Consider the following 21,202-nt stretch of genomic DNA (forward strand, 5'->3'; position numbering starts at 1 on the left):
CCATAAATTTACAAGAATATCTGAAATTAACTTTTCTATTATACTTTCATTCTTTATTACTCATGTTTCGCCTCAGATATTTTGCAGATGAAATCTCAGACTAAATGGCCTACAGTGATTTAAGCTCAGCTTGTTGGTTTATTGTCATAATATTTTCCCTGCAGTATTACATAGAATCTTTCTATAGAAAGATCCTATATATTTATCTTATATCTTAAATATCTTATGTTCTTATGTAGAATCTTTCATGTCAAAACAAAGCAACAAGTATTAATCATCAAAACCAAACCAAACCAAACCAAACCAGAAAAAAAAAAAAGACACAAATGAACGTTGCTTCTGTCCACATTTTCGTGTACATTTTCTCACTGTGAATAAAGAATTTTAAACAACTGAACAGAGATTTTTCCTGTTCTGCATTCAGACAATTCAACACTAGTGAAATAAATCCATAGATGTGTAAGACCATGCAGGGAATGGCATTAGTCATTGCTTTAAATATATTTCTTATCTAGGTACGTGAGAAAAACAAAGTACTCACATGTACAGACACATGGATGATTTTTGCTTTCAGTTCTCTCAAATCAAGTAGAGATTAATTTTAAAAAGAATCAGACTACTGAGAATTTAAATGCTTAAGAAAAGAGTTATTGCCAGTTTTCCAGTATGCATAAATGCAGTTGTTTCTGATAGATCCCCTAAACTCTGAGAAATTATGGATACTAACCACTCAATAGAGGAAATTAAGGCATTTAATTTTGTTCATAAGGAAATATGCTAGTAGATGCATTATTTTCACTTGAAGAAGTTAGGAATGAGGTGCCACACAGTTGTCAATGGACTGCTGATTCAGACTTGTAGAACACTTTTTAAACTTCCATTGTTTTCAGCTTGTTGAAGTCTTTCCTCCTTTTCTTTTTTTTTTTTTCCTTTTTCTTTTTCCTAACACAGGAGAAACAAACCTCAAAAACTTAAAGAGAGAAGAAAGTAAGAAACACTGCATTTATCATTTAATTTATAAAAACTTAATTATAGTAGAGTGTTCTGCTCTGCTAATGTAACTTTATTCTTTGTCAGCCATGTTCCAAATTTTGTTCAGTTGGCCCAGGAATCACTAGGTTCTTTCTGAAAAGCCTTTTCTTGCCATGCTGCCTGCCCTGACAAAATTTGCTTCCTTCTTGAAACTCTGAACCATGTCAGAAATGGTGGAGATAAAACACAATGATTTTGAACCAGGTGATACACTCTTTCTGGAAACAGAGGAGAAACACACACTGAAGCTTTCTTGTAGTTCAAAGTCAATCATCCATGTGACATGGTTCTATTGGAAATTAGGCTTCATTAGTTCTGGTGCTCATGGTACTACTTGTTTTTAATTAAATTACTAAATGAGGGATTACGTGCAGAGACTACACTGATACTGTAATTGCTTCCAGTGATGAAATTCAAATTTCAAGCCATGAGCTTCTGTAATACAAATGGATCTTTTATTTAGCCAGATGTAGAGCTGCAGTCAGTTAAAAATAAGGTAATAGTTTTATTCACAACAAAAGGACTGCTTTGACATTAACATGATTGTTCTGCAACTTTCCAAACAAACATACATTTAAACATGCACTCATACAAATGCAGGAGTTGTATAGAAATTAGAGCTAAACTTGACTAATAACAATAGCAGTTAGCTCTCTTCAGTTATAATCTGAGTTTATAAGTATACATTTTAACAGAGTCAGAGTTTTCAATGGTGGTATAAGCCACATGAGCACAAGTATTCTTACCTCTATCATAACAATGGCTATAGAACTTCAGTTCTACATTACCACATCTTGTGCAGTAACTTAATTACAGCTCAGCATTTACCAGAGAGTTGCAGGAAGAAGATGCATCTTGCCCATTTAGGTCCTTAACGTGAAGCACATGGAAAGGCAGGTTATTCCAAAACTCCAGGCTCAGAAGCAGAAAATGCTTGTGTGCAAGAGTGGGACATGGCTATGTTGGAATGTCCTTTTTCTTACTCCTTTACTAATGCCTTTCTTTCTGCCACATCTATATCCATCTTTCATTTGGAAAAAAATATCTGCCAACTTCCTTGGAATGTAAGAACATAAGAACTGCTTTCTTGAAGCTTGTAAAGTTCATTCAAGTTCAAAGGCATCTTCTGCCAAACAGGAAAGAAATACCACTGTCACCTATACTGCCTGTTTCTTTACAACATGCCAACAGCATTGCTCTGGCACTGCACATGGAAGGAAGGAGGGCTGTTGAAACAAACTGTGTATAACACATGCAGATCCCACTTACTGTAGTAACCTCTGCATTAACTTCTGCTCATTTTCCTTGTATGTCAGTATTTTGATTCAGGTATAAGGCGTTTTTTATTATATAATACATTTTATTATTATTCTACCAACTTACTCCCCTAAAGGTTCCAGCAGTCTCCATTTCTACCATTTGTCTATTAGCAGTGTTTCAAAGTAACCATTGGGTGCCTGTCCTTTTAGCATCTAATTACACTTTGTAAGAGCTTGATTACCAAAATGCATTAAACAATAATTAGATAAGGATAATTTACATCTAAACTATAAAGTTGAAAAGAACAATATAGCTAGTAATTGGCCTTGACCAAGGTAAATAATGTCCTCTTTTTTATTTACATTTGGTTTTCCCCATAAACTGCCTACTGGGTTGTATGGAAGTAAGAGGCTAGCAAAAATCTGAATCCCCATCCATCAGTATTAATCTCACACTTTACTGAGGCCCCATCCATTTATCTTTCCGACACAAATTAGAAATTCAAGAGTTTTAACAAATGAGCCTGCAAATGTAAACTTATTAGGCCATATATTTTTACTACACACTGTGCAGTGCCCTCCACAAAGCTGTCCCTTCAGAGAGTGTTTTCCTATTTTGTGTTATTGATGGCAGCTAACTAATCACATTTTTAATGTTGTCTTTGGGGAGGGCTGTTTGAGTGAATGTGGAAACTAAACTACCCAGAATAAATCTACCTTATTAAATGCTTGAAATTATGTGTCTTTTACAATAAAGAAACTCTCGAGCATTGTTACATTTGCTAACCTTCTTTTTGCAGAAATCAAAAGACTGGGATTAATTAAAATAATACATCAAAACGGGGTTTTGTACAGAATGTGTCTGCATGTGAGAGAAAGGCCAAGAAAAACTGGTTAATAGGTCTCTTCATCCCTGCTCGCTTTCTCCCCTATTAAAATATCATTTAAAATTGCTTTTAAACTAACCTTTTTTTAGCTAAATGTTGTAATTGTCTAGGCTCTCGGAAAATTTACCTAGTGAGTCGATGAAAATGAAAACCTTGAGACACAACCCTCCTCCTGCACTCATCGCACAAGTTTGTCAAAGCTCCTGTGTGTCAGGGAGATTCCCCAAACAAAGTACGTCAGATTTTACAAAATTAAGTTATTTTACTGATAACCAATTCCTGAGAGTGTCTGTTAAGTGTCATTTTCAGTTTCCTATCTGTTTGTTGTTGTTGTTGTTGTTGTTTGTTTGTTTGTTTGTTTTTCAGGCATAGTTGTTCAAATAAATGTCTTTAGATCTGTAAAATTGTAAAGATGATGGCAAAGAAGGGACTGATCTGAGTGGCATAGGCTTTTCTACAAGATCACATTTAAAACCTTTTAACATGCACAGATAAACATCTTTGACCAATTATATCTATCCTGTTTTATCTCATCTTTCTTAATGTTTAACAAAATGATGTAATTACTTCAAGGATCTTTATTACTTTGCTAAAAGGTAGGCTAAATCATTTTAACCAATGATCAGTAGAAACGCTAATTGTCCTTTTATTGCTCCCTTCCCAGCAGCAAATACAAACACGGGCAGCATCTAGATTCTCATTTTCAAAAATCAGGCATATTATCTCTTTTCAGTATCTGATAAAGGAAGGACAGCAGTTTGGTTGGATTAGGACCTTTCGGACTGCTCAAAGTAGTACCTTTCACTAGTGACATTTTCTGGTTTTCAGATATGTTACAAATGAAACTTGAGAACTAAATATTGTATTCTTTCCTAAATGGAAGCGTGAGTTTTAAACCTAGTACCTTATAAAAAGAAAGAGTGGTAGCTTTGAAAACAAGGCCTGAGATGCCATTCATTTTGTGTTACATGTGTGACAGCACAGATGCCTACTTCTACACAAGTCACGAATCAAAATCATTTTCATACAGCGGTCACATTAGTTCCATGAAAATCTTTTTATCCTCCAGGCTAACTTGATACCAGCCCTAAGAGAAAAGAAGCTTTAGCACAGGACAAGAGTGAGCAGTATGACTTTTATTTAATTTTTCTTTATTCTTGCTCAAATATATTAGTTTGTACAATGGACCAGTTAGTCATCACTTTTCTTAAGTAAACTTTAGATTCTACAGTGCTTATTAATTAATAAATTACTTGGGATTATTTTGTATCATCTGTATTTCCATATTAAACATATGGTTCTGCAGCTGTTGTCTCAAGCAAATTTACTACATAGTCTTTTTTTTTTAGCTAATTATTTGAAACTCTGTTTGAATATTTTTTTAACACTAATATGTACCAACTGAGAATGCTAGAGATGCCACTATAGTAGAAAAATTATCTAGCAGAATTTCAGAGCAACATGTATTCTGCCTCTACAATACAACATATATCCTATAAATAGCACTCTAATGCATATGAAATTACAGATACTGTTATGTTGTTGAAACCCTATGGCTTGTGCTATAGAGGAGGTCAGGCAGGATGATCATAATGGTCCCATTTGGCCTTACGATCTATGAATTTCCAAGAGTTATATGTATAGTTTAAGTGTACCCTCAGCATGAGTTTCCTTATTATTTAGCAGAAAGGGGGGAAAAGTAACCTTATACACAGTTATAATGTAATACAGGGGGTCAACACACTTTTTACCCAGAGGATAAATGTTTTCTTTTTTATATGTATAAAAAGAGCAGACAATTTAACATCCCTTTCTTAACATATACCCACAGACTATGGACATATGCATGTATATGTCTAACCTGCTAATCCTTTCTGTATGTGCTTATCCATCTGCATTTTGTATTTACCTATAATCAAGAGCTAAATTTATGGGAAGCAGGTCAGCTTTGTTTAATAGAACATATAGGAAAGGATGGAACAATTGTCTTTCTTACATGCTGATGAAGTCAGTTGCAATCTAAAGCAAAACAAAAAGCAAGTTAATGGAAGTTTGTTTATTCTAACATTCAACCTAAGAGACTGAGCTGAGGAGAAACCTTTATTTACCCAAGCAGACCTGGGAAAATGAGAAAATCCCCATGAATTACATGAAGGTACTTACAGAAGCAGGGGAGATTGTTTTTAATCAAACATCAATAGATATCTAGTTGAAGGATAAATGGAAAGTGTACATTTTATTAGAGCTGAGGGAATATAGCAAAACATTTTCCATTAATACTTGTTCAAAATTTTAAAACACATTTCTTGCCCTTGCTCTGTTGTATTTTTCTGACATACCTAGCAAAACATTTTATGGGTAAGTATATTGAAGAATACAGAACTTGAAGAAATTTTGCAGTATATTTTCTGAAATTATATATCAGGCATTTACAACAATGAATTATAAGATTTGAGGATATAGTAATAGAGTTTCCACTTTCTGATACCATTAAATCAGAAATAAAGCAAGAAATCGACATCTTGCATTCTTGTTGAAATCTGAGAAAAAGCAGAAGATAGAATAGTAACTTCATTTATCTGTAAGCACAGATCTTCCTATATAAGCATAGATCACACCAATATGGTGTGAGCCTAAATATTTAACTCAGTTCTACTAGTTTTACTATCTGTGAGATTTCCAGATCAAATCATTATATAGTAAGTAGATATAACATTTTATCAGTAGATATTAACCTCACTGTCGAAGAACAGTGTAACAAAGGAATTTTAATTATTCTCTTAATATGAAGAAAATGGGTTTTGAAAACAGTACTTTCTTTCTTGAATAGATAAAACTTCTGCCTCTTTAGTAACGAAGATAGCTCAGGACATTTCAGCTACCAGGATGTATTCAAAAATTGGGAGGAGCTGGGTTAGATACACTATGAACCATCTTGTTGAAGGTTACTTAGAGTAATCTAAAAGTTGTAACAACAACAATCTGGAAATCTGCTAGCCCTCTTTTTGGTCTGGGTCTTCCTACAGTGATTGTAAGAGCTGCTACTTCATTGACATTCAGAATCAAATCGGTTGGCAATGTGGCTCTAGTTTGTCAAATGGACAGGGAAGTTTCTTTGTTAGCTTATTTCTTGAATTTTTGTTGCTCTTCAATTTGATGGTGTGGGCCTGACATGCTAACGAACAGTCTCTTTCAAACACTTCTGACTCCATCTTTTCCAAAACCTTTATTTTGCAAATATTATTTGTGTATTTAACATAATTCTTCAATAAACTTGAGAAAGAGGGCAGGAGAAGACATCAAATTTTGAAAGCTGTTAGTGAGGAAGAACATAAAGTAGTGTGATGAGAAGGAAAGATGTGAAGAAGAAAATGATACTATTTTAGTATTCACTAACAAGCAAAATGCATGTACATCGAGCATAGAATATAGCATGAGTTATTTCTCCAGTTGCATTTTTAAGGACAGTAGAATTCATTGTTAAAAACTGGAAAAAGAACAAAATAATGAGGAAGTAAAGGACAGTGATCTCCAATACAGTGAGCTGTGAATGTTAATAACTTAAATTTCTTCTGTTAAATACATCAGACCTCGTCTGCCAAAGACCTTCCACAGTTCAGCCTATTTAGCCTAGTAAAATGAAAGATGCAATGATATATGACAGCTGTTTATGAACGCATCATGGAAGTAAACATAGCGAAGGAACAAAAGCTATTAAAACACAGGATAGCTAGCCATAGTTAACCTGGATGTGAATAAGTCTAGGCTACAAATTAGATAGATCCTCATCATCAGCAAAATATTTGCATTTTGTGCGATCATACCGGAGAAATAGATTAAAATTTCCTGCAGTTTAAAGAGAGGACTCAATTGGTTTTTGAAAGGGATTATGCCACAACTACCACTGCTACCCTGTGAATAGTGCCTGACATGAAAGTCACTTCAAGGTCTTCCCCCCAGCCCTTCAACAGATGAAATTAAACTTAAATGCATTTTAAGCAAAATGACCTAATACTTATTTTTAAACAATACTGCAGACATATGTTTAATTTGGTGACTAACCATTCTATTCATTCCAAAACAATTATTTTGACATTTTAGTTCAGCCAGGAGAAAATATCAAATATTTGTATACTTGTGAATACCAGCTTTTCTTATCAGGTTGTTTTTAGAGGCTTTCCCTGGTCTTTATGGATTTGTATCCACTATGTTCGTGTTACAGTCCAGCTTCTTAAATGTTGACAGTTATGGACATTCAGAATATAACCAAGATGGACACAAAAGGAATGGATGATTTGGATATGTAGATATTTTTAAACATTTTTTTTTCATTTTTGTATGGATAATCATGTGGCTGAACCTCCTTTACCCTCACAACAAAATAAATATAAATAAATATAAAAAAGGAACATGACTTTCAACTGCTTTAATTGGTGACCTTATGTTATATATTATAAGAAGCAACATGTAAATTATACAGGTAAGTTAAGAGGAGTTGTTTTGAAATAGAAGCATGGTAGCAGCTAAAAGTACGTTTCAAAAGCTGTGTCAAAACCCAGAGTTTTGAAAAAAAAATCATAGTAATTTGAAGAGTACTTCATTCGTGAGATTACACACTAGTTCAAAACCAGGTATTAATTTGAAATAAATATGGCACATCTGTAATAGGCTGCCACAAATTACCAGAAATAGCCAGAAATAAGAATGTCTTATCTGTTATTCCTTTTCAAGAAGAAAATCTTAAGTCTTCATTTTGAAATAATATAAATTCTTCCTATATCAAAAGCAAAGGCTTTTTCAGGGTTTATAGGAGGACAAGATAAAATAGCAAAATGCAAAGGCATGTACCAGTAATAGACTGCAAAATCAATTTAAGAAGTGCAACTGCAGTTGTCTTTCCCAGGTTTTTAATTATGTGTTTGTTTGCCATGGTGGCCTAATTTAGTCAAGTAGATGAGCCAACATTAAAAGCTGGTAGGAGAGGTAAGTAATCCCTAGGGTGGGCTGCTTGTGTAGAGAGTTTAAAAGCTACATGTACAGAAGCAGAAGCCAACACAAATTTGAGAAGGGGGTCCACATGATAAACGGTGAAAAGCCAGCAAATCAAATTTTTCACAATTAGTTGAACAACAACTGTGACAGGTTCGGCGCTTAGCATTTTCATTTGTGTGCTCAAATTTGGTTATCCGTCCTCTTTTATGCAAATGTGATGTGACAGGAGAAGCTGGGAGCACTCAAGCAGGCCGATCACTCACAACAGGAGCTAGGTCTGTACAGCTGAGAGGCCTGGATTAAATGGACTGAGTGCTGATGGATAAATGACATAAGCCCCGCTGAAAGCCTCATGAAGTGATTTAGAACTTCTTGAAGACGATGCCCAGAACATAAATTATATTTTTTCCTCAAATTTAAAAGTAGGAGAAAAAACACCAGCTTCTACCAGTAAATAACCGCGTTTATAATCTCACTAAATCCAACATAAGTTACAAAAACTATCTCTAATAATTGGTTATGCACCACCATCTAACTGTATAACTCACTGCAGTGCCTAAAGACCCAAAGACCCCCAAAGCTGATTAAGCAATTAAAGCATTCACTTGACTTTGACAGATGGGAGCATGGCTGATGAAATACATGTACCAACACAGAAAATTCTTTCACATTGTACGTGCAGGTGACTTGGAAACAAAAAAATATCCAGTAAGAGGATTCTATCCTACTGCAGAAGGTATAATAATCAAGGTGATGAATTGAACTGGAAAGTGTCCTTACACATGAAGGGCTGAAGAACAATTTAACCACCTATAGCTCCCCCTTGGTAGGTTTATAGGAAACTGCAATTCTGTAAGTAGGTTTTCCAGAAAAAAAGATCACAGCTTACTTCTTTGATTACAGCATTGCATTCCTTGCTAGGTTAATTTTCAAGATGGTTGATAATATTGGAGAGTTCAAGAGACCTCCAAACCTTACTAATGATAGGAAATGTTAAATATAAAGGCCTATTTGCATTTCAACTTTAAGACTTTACTCATTTTCTTTGATGAGACAATAAGGTTTCTTTCAACTCTTTATCTCAATACCATCCATCATTTATTTTACACTTCCATTAAATCCAATAACTGCCATGGTCTATAAATTTCTGATAGCTAATTGCCATTTATTTGTACGCCAGCAACAGTACAAGCAATTCTGCTTTAAAAGTATCCCTTTTCTCTTTTAGATAATGACATTGCTAGGGAGAATGGATTCCTTGCAGAATAGTGTTGTTTATTGTCACTGAAGAACAGATCTTCTGCAAGACCTTGGTCTGCCAATGATCCCATTAGCTGCTACTGGTGGAAAAACTTGGCTTTTAAATGTATTGCACATCTGAGACAACATCTGAATTACTAAAACAAACAAGTCCAGCATATATCATCCACACTGGAAATTTATTGTCAGTACTATTAAATTGCCACAGCAGAGCTGGATCAGCTATCCCAAGCCAGACACCACTCCCAGTAGTGAATGTTGCTGTCCTGTTTGAAGTGTGTATGAGAGCTGTTCCATGCCAGTTGCCCTCAGCATTAGCAGAGAGTCCCAGCCATGTTTAATTTACTGGTATTGATGTAGACTAAGAGGATGAGTACCAACATTGAGACCTGGAACAAGACACTGAAATAACCTACGTCTCCAGTGAGTTCTGCTAAAAGCAGAAGCTACAAAGACATGCTGAAATGTGATAATGCTGGATGGGCAGCAGACTAAGCCCCAGCGTGACTGTATTACATCAAGGTATTTGGAAGCCACCACAGTCTACCATCTTGCAAAAGCTTCAGGCAATGTGCTGCAGGCAGGAACAGTTTGCCTTGCGAGAACATTGATCAACTTTTCTCACTGCTCGTTTAATTGTTGGGGTAGAAGTGCAAGTTGTAAGTGATCATTTGTCCTTTGTTCTATAAACCTTTGGTGTAAAGTTCAGAAGGACCTGAGAGTCCTTCCTCATTTAAAATTTTATTCAGTATCTTTGTGAACATAACAACAGAATTCATGCTCAGGATTCCTAACACATTGCCTTAACAACTAAAAATACTAAACAGAGGGGCTAGAGAAGACTAGTCATTTTTTGTTTGTACATTTGGGAGGAAATAAACTGTTGAGTTCTTCAACAGACAATGCATACTTTAGCAAATAACACCATATATGACATTTGGGTACATTTTAGAAATTTATGTTATAGTAAGCTCTGAGATCTCTTTAAACTGATCACTGGATTCATGCAGATAAAAGAAAATTACTTTTCATTGTGATTTTTGGATTCCAAGAAAGATGTAAGATTACAATCTACCTTTCATTTCATAATAATATTTTCATTGTTTTCATCTTGATTATTTTTTTTTTTAATTACCTGACTTTAGAAAGTAATCATCAAAGCATACACAACTTCTCTCAGATAATGTTTGGTATGGCTCCTAAACCCTTATGTGTTCAAGATCACTTGCCAATCTTTTCAGAGGGAAGGGAAAGACAGGACCATTGATTCTTTGGACACTTGGAGAGGTATCTGAAAAGAGTCAGGCAGTGAAATGCTTTGCACAGCAAAAGTGTCCACTTCTAAAGGTTCAGTTGACACAAACTCCTAATAATGTGACCCACACCTTCCAGCTTATTCTGCAGCTACGATGACCAAAGAGGACCCTGTACTCCTGCACTACATTATCATTCATTTTTTCCATCTGAAATTATGATCTACCTGTTAGTTGCTAATGCAACTGCTTTCTAACTTGCTTAATCAGGAAACAGGGTTAAACAGTTTAAATAACAGCAAAGATCTATTACTTGGCCTGTTTAAGGTAACAGATCTAATTTGGGCAAACAGGTTTGCTAGTCTTTCGAAACAGCAACTGTCTGACTGCACAACACACTCCATGGGGATATCACAGAATTGTAGGAGTTGGAAGGGACCTCAAGAGATCACTGGGTCCAACCCCTCTGCCAAAGAAGATTCCCTCGAGCAGGTTGTTCAGGTAGACATCCAGATGGGACTTGAGTATCTCCAGAGAAGGAGACTCCACAACCTCCCTGGGCAGTCTGTTCCAGTGCTCCATCACCATCACCATGAAGTTCTTTCGCATGTTGGTGCACAACTATCCGTGCTCCATTTTTTGACCATTGTCCCTTGTCCTGTCCCCAGAAACCATCGAAAAGAGGTTGGCCAAATCCCTCTGTCTCACACACTTAAGATATTTGTAAACATTGATAAGATCCCCTATCCTCTTCTCAAGGCTGAACAGTCCCAGGTCTCTCAGCCTCTCCTCATAGGGAAGATGCTCCAGGCCCCGTATCATCTTTGTGGCCCTCTGCTAGACTCTTTCCAGGAGATCCCTGTCTTTCTTGTACCAGGGAGCCCAGAACTGGACACAGTACTCCAGATGGGGCCTGACCAGGGCAGAGTAGAGGGGGAGGATCACCTCCCTTGACCTGCTGGCCACGCTCCTTTTAATGCGCGCCAGCAAAAAACAACAAATTCAGAGATCCCTAAGCTATCGAGAAGGAAATATCAAAGTGAGGTATATCTAAACTGTTAGGTATCTTGGATGTCATTTAACGTTCCAGCTGAAAACCACTCTGAAACCACAGCCCAGAAAAGCAGTATTTCTTTGCCCCATTTTATGGATTTGGTAGTATTTCCCTAGTCTTTTATAGTCATTTCTTCTGCAAGAAACTGGACTGCCTCACAGGTGTGGCAGACAGCAGGTGGATTGCAAGAAAGGGAACATGCACATTATGGGTCTTTTGGCCTGCTTCAGAACTTGAAACCTCAGCTTCCATCTGAGCACCTCTTTCTAGCAATACAATATTGGTAGTTTATTTTACCTGCACACAAAAAGCTTTAACAAAAACAGCCTTGATGCTGTCTAACCTAATCACAAGTCTTATACATCATTGTACATCCTTGTCCTCACTCAGCTCTCTTCCCACCTGCTTGATTCCCTGACTGGCTCAGGTCCCTAAATGCCATCAGGATTGCCTGTGTTCCCTTCCAGCTTGTCTACGCAGGTCCATTTGTGGAAACGTTGTCTTCCTGCTGCAGCCTAGCCTCAGGACAGTTTTACCCAGATCGAAATTTAGGAAGCAAAGTGCAGACACTGTGGCTCATTCCTTCAGCTCAGCTTTCCACTGTAAGAGGGAAGAGGAAGCAGCTCATAAGTATCTTGTGCTACTGCTTTAGCATAGTAGTGACACAAGTCACACAGCATTTTACTCAAAACTAGTATAAAATCTGAAGTGTCTGACAAAATTCCTCCGAGGTTTCTTACACTTCCTTTAGAAGCAATCCTTGACCCATCTGAGGGGCTGCCTTTCCCCTACCAGTGCCACTGAGGTTTATGCTGAAAGGAGTCAGAGTTACCACAGTGGAATCCCCATTTACATAGCTATGGAGGCTCCTTTTTACTGACTTCCAACTGGTTACAGAAGGTCAGCTCAAATGCAGGGCAGTGCAGCTTTCAGTTGAGGAACTCATCGTTGAACCACAGCATTGCCTCATGTTTCTGAGGAGCCTCTGCAAGTGCAAGTTCTCAATGGCCCTTCTCAGCAATAACTCTTCCAATCGTTTGTTTGCTAAAAGCTTTGTTAAAAGCTTTATCCTGGATCCAGAAAATCAGGGGTAGAAAAGAGAAAAACAAGAATTGAAGCCAAACACATACAATAGAGAGTAGCACAGTGGCACTGCTTTTCTTTTATTATTTTTATTTTTTTCCCAATGGCAGTCGCTCAGGTTGAATCAAAACTGTGGGAAGAAGAGCTCTACTCATCCCAGCTGATTACTCCCAACCCTAGCATCTCCCACCACAAATGTCTTTTCAGCCACATGGTGAGGTAGATTAGGAAGACAACTCAGTTATACTACCACATTTTTAAAAACTCAGCTCCTTGGACACTAACATTATCACACAAATACCTATGTCAAGTACAAAAGACAGGCAGGAGCAACCTGCCGGACTTTTCTTTAATGCTGGCATAGAAAAAGAGAACATTTTGTGCAACTTAGTCCCAGCCATGAAAGAGTTACTTCTGCTCTATTCTAGAAAATGATCTTTTGAAAAACACTATAAAGTTCAGTAGTGGGCAGAAATTATTTAACAAAAGAGATTCAAAAGCTAAAAGATAGCTTAGTGTTTGTTAATTCAGGGCGACTCCAGAGAGTAATTCATAAGCTTCTAAATTAATATTTTTAAGGAGGTCATAAAATGTGAACTTTAGTAACTGCTATAGCCAATCAAGATCCCATCAATCCTGCCTTAGACTACTAAAACACTAGCAATTACACACTCAAATTACTTTAAAAGTTTAACAAAAGCTTATCTACACATAGTACGTAGCATGATTAACAGTCATCTTAATGGCATTGTAGTGAATGCTACTGGTTAATCTTTTTATTGCTTTAGATTCCATTTTCTGGAATTTATTCCTCTAATGCAAAGATCTCTCTTCAGCATTTTCCTGGTAAGCTCTCTTCAAAAAAATCAGCATTTAGTATATGTGAAGGAATTAATGAATTTGAAGGGAAAGGCCATCACGAGAGTAAACACATCATTTTTCCCCTATATGTAGCATTACAGTAAATGAGGATGGAAAAGAAAAGGCACTTATTTTAAGCATACATGAAAGGATTCTTAGAGAAAGTTCAACACAGAAACAGAAAAATAGTTTTTAATGATTTTAATGTTAACGTTATCAAAACATAAATGGAGTGACTAAATATAAGCAATACTGTAGGAAGTTCACCAATACAAAATTGCAAATATGGACAGCATTAACCTGTTACAAGTTCAAGCGTAACAGTGACATGTTCTGTGATTTTTCATTATATATCAACAGGAAAAAAAGAATGTTCAATTTCACTCTGTTCTACTGTCAACATGCTTATGTGATTTCTTATAGAAAAATAATTTTATAATTTAGGCCAGGAAGTAAATATGCTAACCAGCAGTTCATATGTTAACCATCTCTCACCTTCTTCCACCACAAAGGTTCTTTGCTATTTTATCTCACATTTTTCATTAATACAATACCACCACACATAAATTTGGCTACATTTAAGTACGCAATACACAGGCTGTTGGTTCTGGGAATGAAGGAGTCCGAGCTCTAAAACCAGAAAATGCACATTTTTCAGATTCAAACAGGAATTCTGCAAACTGATAAAATTTTACCATAGCAGCAAAGCAAGAGAAGTAGCCTGAAGGACTACCAGGGGTCAGATGCTTGCATATTGGAAACAGATATTAAAAAATTATTGACTTAGCAATTTAAATGTAGGTAATTTTTTTTTTTTTTTTCGGAAAGTTACTACATAAAATACTCCTAGTCATAGCAGCAAAAGAACTCTGTAAAAAGATTACTCTCTCTGTAGAAAGACTAACCCATTTTAAAGGCAAACTAGCAGATAAGTAGTTATGGTTTCACATCCATCCCATTTAATCACTGGAATAATATATGGAAGCAAGGTTTTTAGATATGAGCAGATAACATTTCCCATCACTGCAAGAATTAGTTTGAAAGATGGTCATGACTTCATTACTTAGGTATGGGAAGTCCAACTTTAAGGATATCTATAGTGCACAGTTCTATACGGCAAAACCTGCTCACTTGCAGCCTACTTGGGTATTTCTTTTTCTGTGCTCTCAATAAAACTTGCATTTTAATCTTAAAAAACTTTGCTTTATATGTGAATGTTATTGCACAAGGAAGTTTTGAGAACTGCAGCAATGAGAAAGGTTAAGACTGTAGAACTTTGTAAACCAAATAAATAGTATGTTACCATTTTTCTCTGTTTTCTACGGTGAAATATTACTATGGAAAAATATAACTAAAAATTGTATCAAAATATATATGAACATAGTATGTTGCTCCTACTTGCTGCCAAAGTGTTAGAAATATCCCATGGGAGATATATTATCTTAAACGTTATCTAACACCTCTCTGAGAACAGCAGTGGGTCTATCAAATCTGTATCATCTATCAAATCTGAATGCAAATAGGGGATTGTGATGATTGAAACCAAAGTATTCTTTCAACAAGAATTTCTCCTCTGACAATCACTTTTGATAAGCAATGCTCCAGTCTTTACATGGGTTCAAAGATACTGACTTAGAAGTTTTCCAGGACTTTGTAATGTATACTCTACAGGTGACAATCCAGCTGCCATCTTTTAAGAAAACTTAAGAAAAAATGCAGATGGTGATGTCCACATAGCTGAATTTGTGCATTACTAAGAATGTAACAAAATTAGTGGTTTGTATTTTCTAGTACTGTGCTTATCACTGCAAGGGAAAAGGAAACACTGCATAATAATTCAAATATGCATCCTGCATATCTTTGGCCTAAACGCAATTTCTATGCATAGGTGTTGCACATTCAGTATTCCAGGTGTAGAGATGCATGGGCAACAAGCAGCTTCCCAGTTCACCCAGGCATGACAGTGGAGTACCTAAGAACTCTCAGGATGAACAAGTATTCCATATCATAGGTGAAAAATTGCTTTGTGTAGTTGAACTGCACTAGTTGGTGGAGCTACAGTAGTAATTCTTTGATATGTTTAAGATCAGTCTACCATAAAACAGATAACTGGTTACAGTGGTGAAATTACTTCACATCATGGTAGACTAGTAATTTCTTTTGCAATTTATATAAAAAATGTAATCCTACCTGCCCTGCCCCACCCCTTTGTAACAATTAACTTCTCTGTTCACTTCAGATGCCTTACTCTAGATCATAAACCCCAAAAATTTTTATTAAAAGATTTGACAAACAGAATGTAGCTACCCAAAGTCTTCTATAACTTCAGTTATAACCTATTAAAAACTAATTCAACTCCCAGAGAAGAATATATGTCTCTTGTAACACAGAAATGTGCCTCTGTTTTATCCAGATTTAAACACCTGGAGTCATATTTTATCATTGGTACCTAAATCCAAAGAGAGATACCTTGTTTCAGTTCACACAAATGGAATTTCTGCTGACATGGTACAGATGTATACAGGTTTCTGCAAGAAATGCAAATATTAGCATGAGAACTGAAACAGGAAAAATATTATAGAAGTGCTGAAATGGGAGCAAATTACTTCGAGTTATTGTCAGTTTCACTTGTGTAGCCATAGTGCCCTCTAGCATTGAAAAGAGAAAATACAGCATGTTATCTCAAGGAAAAGAAAATCCACAAAAGCGGAACTATCCTTTTTTGAGCAGAGAAAGGACAGTTTGCAAATGTGAGAAAGAACATTTCCTCATGTTTAAAACAAGGTACTTTTAAGGGAAAGGACAGTCCTCTCGGCTGTTATGCATCAGAGTCCTGCAAAGCTAAGAAGCTCTGTAAAATGTGAGTTCTTATACCCTAGAGGCATTTCTGCACTTCATAGACCTCACCTACACTGTATATGCATTAGCAACTTGCACGTGATTTTGGCAAAAGTATACGTATTTTTACATGCATAGATCAACGTACATATTTGTGAAGTCTTTGTTTTCTCTACAAAGAGAAAACAATGTAGTGCAAACATCTTTATTGCACAGAAGTCCGTACAAGATGAAGAATGAATTACGACTTTTAAAACCTAAAAAAAAAAAAAACAAAAAAACTTTTTTCATTTCCCTAGAAATTTACTCTAAGGCATACTAAGTCTTCTGTCCATGTATTTCACGTCCATGTATTTCACGGACAGAAGACTTAGTATGCCTTAGAGTAAAATAAAAATAAAAAAATAAAAAAAGATCTATTTAGCTACTGATCATTAGGAAAACATTTTGGAGAAGTTTTCCTTTGCATTTAGAAAAACACTAAGCCTAAAAAGCAGAAATTACGCTGTAGTAACTGTGAAATAGTCATCTATACCATTCACATTTTGAGGTCTGTAAATAAAATTGTGCATTTCAAATAATCTCCATAGCTTATCATGAGGAATTGTAAATACTGATTTGCTTTTTCTCTTTCCTTTTTAAGGAAAGTATATGCTAGGTCATATGAAAATATCTTTTTTGAAGAAAATATTTACCCATCAAATTACTATCAAAAATCTTATATGAAACTCCAACATAGAAAATCGTGTGCACATTAGTTAAAAAAAATCTTGAACAAATTGTGTTCGTAACTTTAAAGATGATTTTACCCTCTCTGCATGTGAAAGGCCAAAATAAAAGTACACAAGTCTACTGTAGATCTTTATAACTAAAGTGAGTTTTGAAGAGTACACGCCCCCATTTTTTTTCGCCCAGTTGCTGACAAAAACTAGAATCCAGTTCATCAACTACCATAGATAGATTTGTTAACTGTAATATTCCAATCTTTGCCAGAGAAAGGTAAGAAACTGAGTTAGTCTACTGTGCTAACATGAATTCCACAGATGATCCTGGAATTTAAAATATGTAAATTCTATCATCAAAAACATTAAAAAATACCACGAGTCAGGTGAGATGATATTCAAAGACATCTACTGGTCTCAGCATTACAAGCTTACTCTAAGAAGAAAATTAATCTTCACTCATACGGACAAACAAAAAAGTATTAACACTCAGGTAAACTTCAGCACTATCACACGTAGGAGGAATTTACAAATAATGATCCATTTGGAAGAAAAAGAGAAAAAATTCTTATGCAGTATGTTCTTGAAGTCCTTCTCATTAGCAATCTAAAGAGAATTAAAATAAAGACCAAAATCAGTCTATTTTTGTTACAAGTTTTTGACGTCTACAGATTCAAAGCAGTTCAGAATGAAAAATGCAAATACATTAAAATAAAAAATGAAAATTATTTTTAAAACAATCAGTATGCAGATAACTGTGTGACAAGCACAGTAGGGGATTTACCATGGTCTACATGAGTCAACAAAAAACAGCAGTTCATTTTTAATTGAGAATCAGTTTACAACTATACTGGCTGAAAGGATAAACAGGTTTTTATTTTTCTTTGTGAAAATTTGATCAAGAATGCCTTTTTTGTATAATTTAACAAATTTATTGGAAATTAATCAAGAGCTGTAATGTTAGTACAGTAAGAAACACCTCAGCTCAGGATAGAATGATAAAGGAACATCAAAATTATTCACTTTCATAATTAACTCCATTTCTTTTTTTCACTAAAATGCCAAATTCCTTCTATTTGTTTCAGTTCTAGTCTTAATTTGTTAATTCTAACTTCATTTGTTAATTGCTGCAAAATTTAATCAGTGTAGGATTAAATCCAACCATACCACCTTTAGTTGCAACGTTTGAACAACGCTGAATTACAGTAAATTAGGTGCATCATTGAAGGTCTACGCCCCTTTATGTTACTTTATGTATTGGTACAAAAGTAGTGTAATAGTTGGAAAAAAGCCCCTCCCCACATCTATATTTGGTGACACAACCTAGGTTCAAGATATCAGTTAAAATATATAGGGGACATAGGAAACTTCCATGTAGAATTACTTTGAGTCAAAAATTCTTGTGCATCGTTTGGTGTTCTTTTATGCTCATGAGACAACTGACAATTACAAATGTGTCCATTCCACCTAAAAATAATAATCCAGTTACCTGGATAATATTTTGGACTCATTGTCTAGTTAAAGAGGAGAGACTGTTTTCGGAGAGTCATTTAGAAAAGCAGCTTATTTTAAATGCTTGAAGTTGTATGAATACTTTTCAATGAGTACTTTTTCTGTTTAAGAAATGAACTTCCTGTGACTCGGTTGTAAAGTCAGTCATGCGCCTTCGTGCTTCAGTAGGAGATAACTTGTACTTCTGTGGGTCTCCCAATTTGAAAAAAATGTTTTTTTAAGAGATGGAAAAATAACTACAACACAGCCTATACATAATGCTTGAAAGAGGCATTCTTGCTGTTTTACTGTTGACAGCCTGAATTACTGACTCCCATTACTTAACATTTCCTGTAATTTACCAAATGTGGCTCACTGCTATATTATCGTTGAACTGCATATCAGATCACATCTTATTCAAGGACTTCACACCATCTAGTTGGGAAAGAAAATACCTTCTTAAACATTTACCTTTTTTTCCAAAGAAATTTGGAAAGGCTTTCTGGGGAAAATGAGGGTAACCCATTCTTGTTGTTTCGGACTAGGAAAATCCATTTGCAGAACTGTTAAAAAGAATACAATGATTTAGCTAAGTACAGTGGAGATATACTTAAGAATGCATTCAGAAGGATCAGCTAAGTAAAGAACGGAATGAAAATCAGCAGGATGCTTGGTTTGTTCGGTCAAACAAGGGACGATGCAGCTCCATACAACAGGAGATTTAATTGAATGCTGAACTAATAAAGTTCTGACTGGAGTGAATGGAAATGGTAAGAGTTGGTTAAGTTAGTAGCAAAAAAAGGGAGAGCAAAGCTAGGTTAGGAATACAAGGACAAATCAAGCCAAAAATACTTTTTAAAAAAATCAAGGAAATTATAAGGACAGAAATACATACAGCATCAATTTATATTGCAACCAGGAAACCATTACTTTATGCTGAATGGCATCCAGTCAGATTAGTTTCAACTGAAACAGGCATATAGGTTCGTTTTTAAAGTGGCGGTAAACCAAACTAATCTGATCCAGGTGGTTTTCAGTCATTCAAAATGATGTAAAATAACAGCAGGGAATAAAACACGACAGCAAGACTTTCCCTGACATCTTTCTCTGGTGGAGTTCGTGTATGGAAGGTGCTGAAGACTTTTTCCCCTTACAGGTAGACCAGGTTGCAAACAATTATTAAGAAAGCAATATTCCATGCATGCGGAATTGAAAGCAAGCAAGGAAACAAGGAATAATCATCTCAAAAGTACATGATATAGCAATTTTGTATGTTTCATAAGCATCCATCTAAAGAGTACACTAATATTTATCATTAACTTGTGCTAGGATTTACTGCCAGTGAAAAGGCAGGTTTGAGCAGCAAAGCACACCACACAACAACCTTAAGGCAGCATGCACAGTTTGTGTTTTTTTTTTTGTTTTTTTTTTTTTGTTTTGTTTTGTTTTTTGTTTTTCTTTCCAGGCTGTACCTGTTCTGCAAGACAACACACTAAAAACTTCTACCTTCTGGACTGTCAATCTGGCAGCCTTCAAATGCACTAAATTATTTAAAAAGAAAAGTAGAAAAGCTTGTATTTAATTCAGTGAACTAGAAGTGCTCATTGGATAAAAAGGTTCTTAAAATATTTTATTTTGCCTTAAATTCAGTGTAAAAGGAAATCAATTTCCCAAATACAATTAATTATGGCAAGATTTAGAACTTACTTTAACAAGCATGGCAGTCAATTGTGATATTTCAATGTGAAACTAAGCCTGTACAAAAGTTTTAAGTGCATATTTTTTCAAGCATGCACACAGGGACACAGAAAAAAGAGCCAGGCTTCAGGCCTCAGAAAACCCTCAAACAACTGAAAAGCAGAGGACAAAGTCTACTCTTCTGTCTAGGATACTGCTATTTCTACTTTCCTCTGCTTGTATTATGGAATTAAGAAAAAAAAAAAAAAGGAGAGAGGGATGGGGGAAAGGAGAGTAGTTCAGGAGAGCAGCTCTCTCTTCTCCCAATAGGCAAAACACAAGGACTATAGAAAATATACTGTTAAATGACGTACTATCCCTCTGCATCTAATTGATAGATGTGATAGTGGTATTACACTGCACTCATTAATGAGTTGATAAAAAATAACTATTATTTAATAAAGGGCTTTAAAAAAAAAAAATACACAACAGCAGAATGCCACTGAAGGGAAAAAGAAACAAGTCCTTTAATGTGAAGAGCTAGGGAGTTCCCCTTCCTAAGTAAAGGAGAAACTTCAGTACTCACACAACAAAATGTCCTGTTACAGCTATTAAAGTATTTCTGCAGAGTAGGAATTCTACTTACATTTCATGTATGTACATTTTCACATAATGAAAACAAACTATAGTATGAATGTAGTATCCGCCAAATACTACTTCTGAAATAGAAAAAAAATAATTCTAGAAATCAAGGAATAAAAAAATGCATTAATGTGCGTGGTCAGAATTGTCA

The 21,202-nt window shown here is 35.5% G+C and overlaps 1 protein-coding gene across 2 annotated transcripts in view; it reads left to right on the plus strand.

Annotated features, from left to right (window-relative positions):
- The window catches only part of NDFIP2 (Nedd4 family interacting protein 2), a 532,803-nt gene that overhangs the window by 369,344 nt on the left and 142,257 nt on the right, over positions 1-21,202 (plus strand). The gene's annotated exons all lie outside the window — the stretch shown is intronic.

The sequence above is a fragment of the Anas acuta genome, chromosome 1, assembly GCF_963932015.1.
Source record: "Anas acuta chromosome 1, bAnaAcu1.1, whole genome shotgun sequence".
Taxonomy (NCBI): Eukaryota; Metazoa; Chordata; class Aves; order Anseriformes; family Anatidae; genus Anas; species Anas acuta.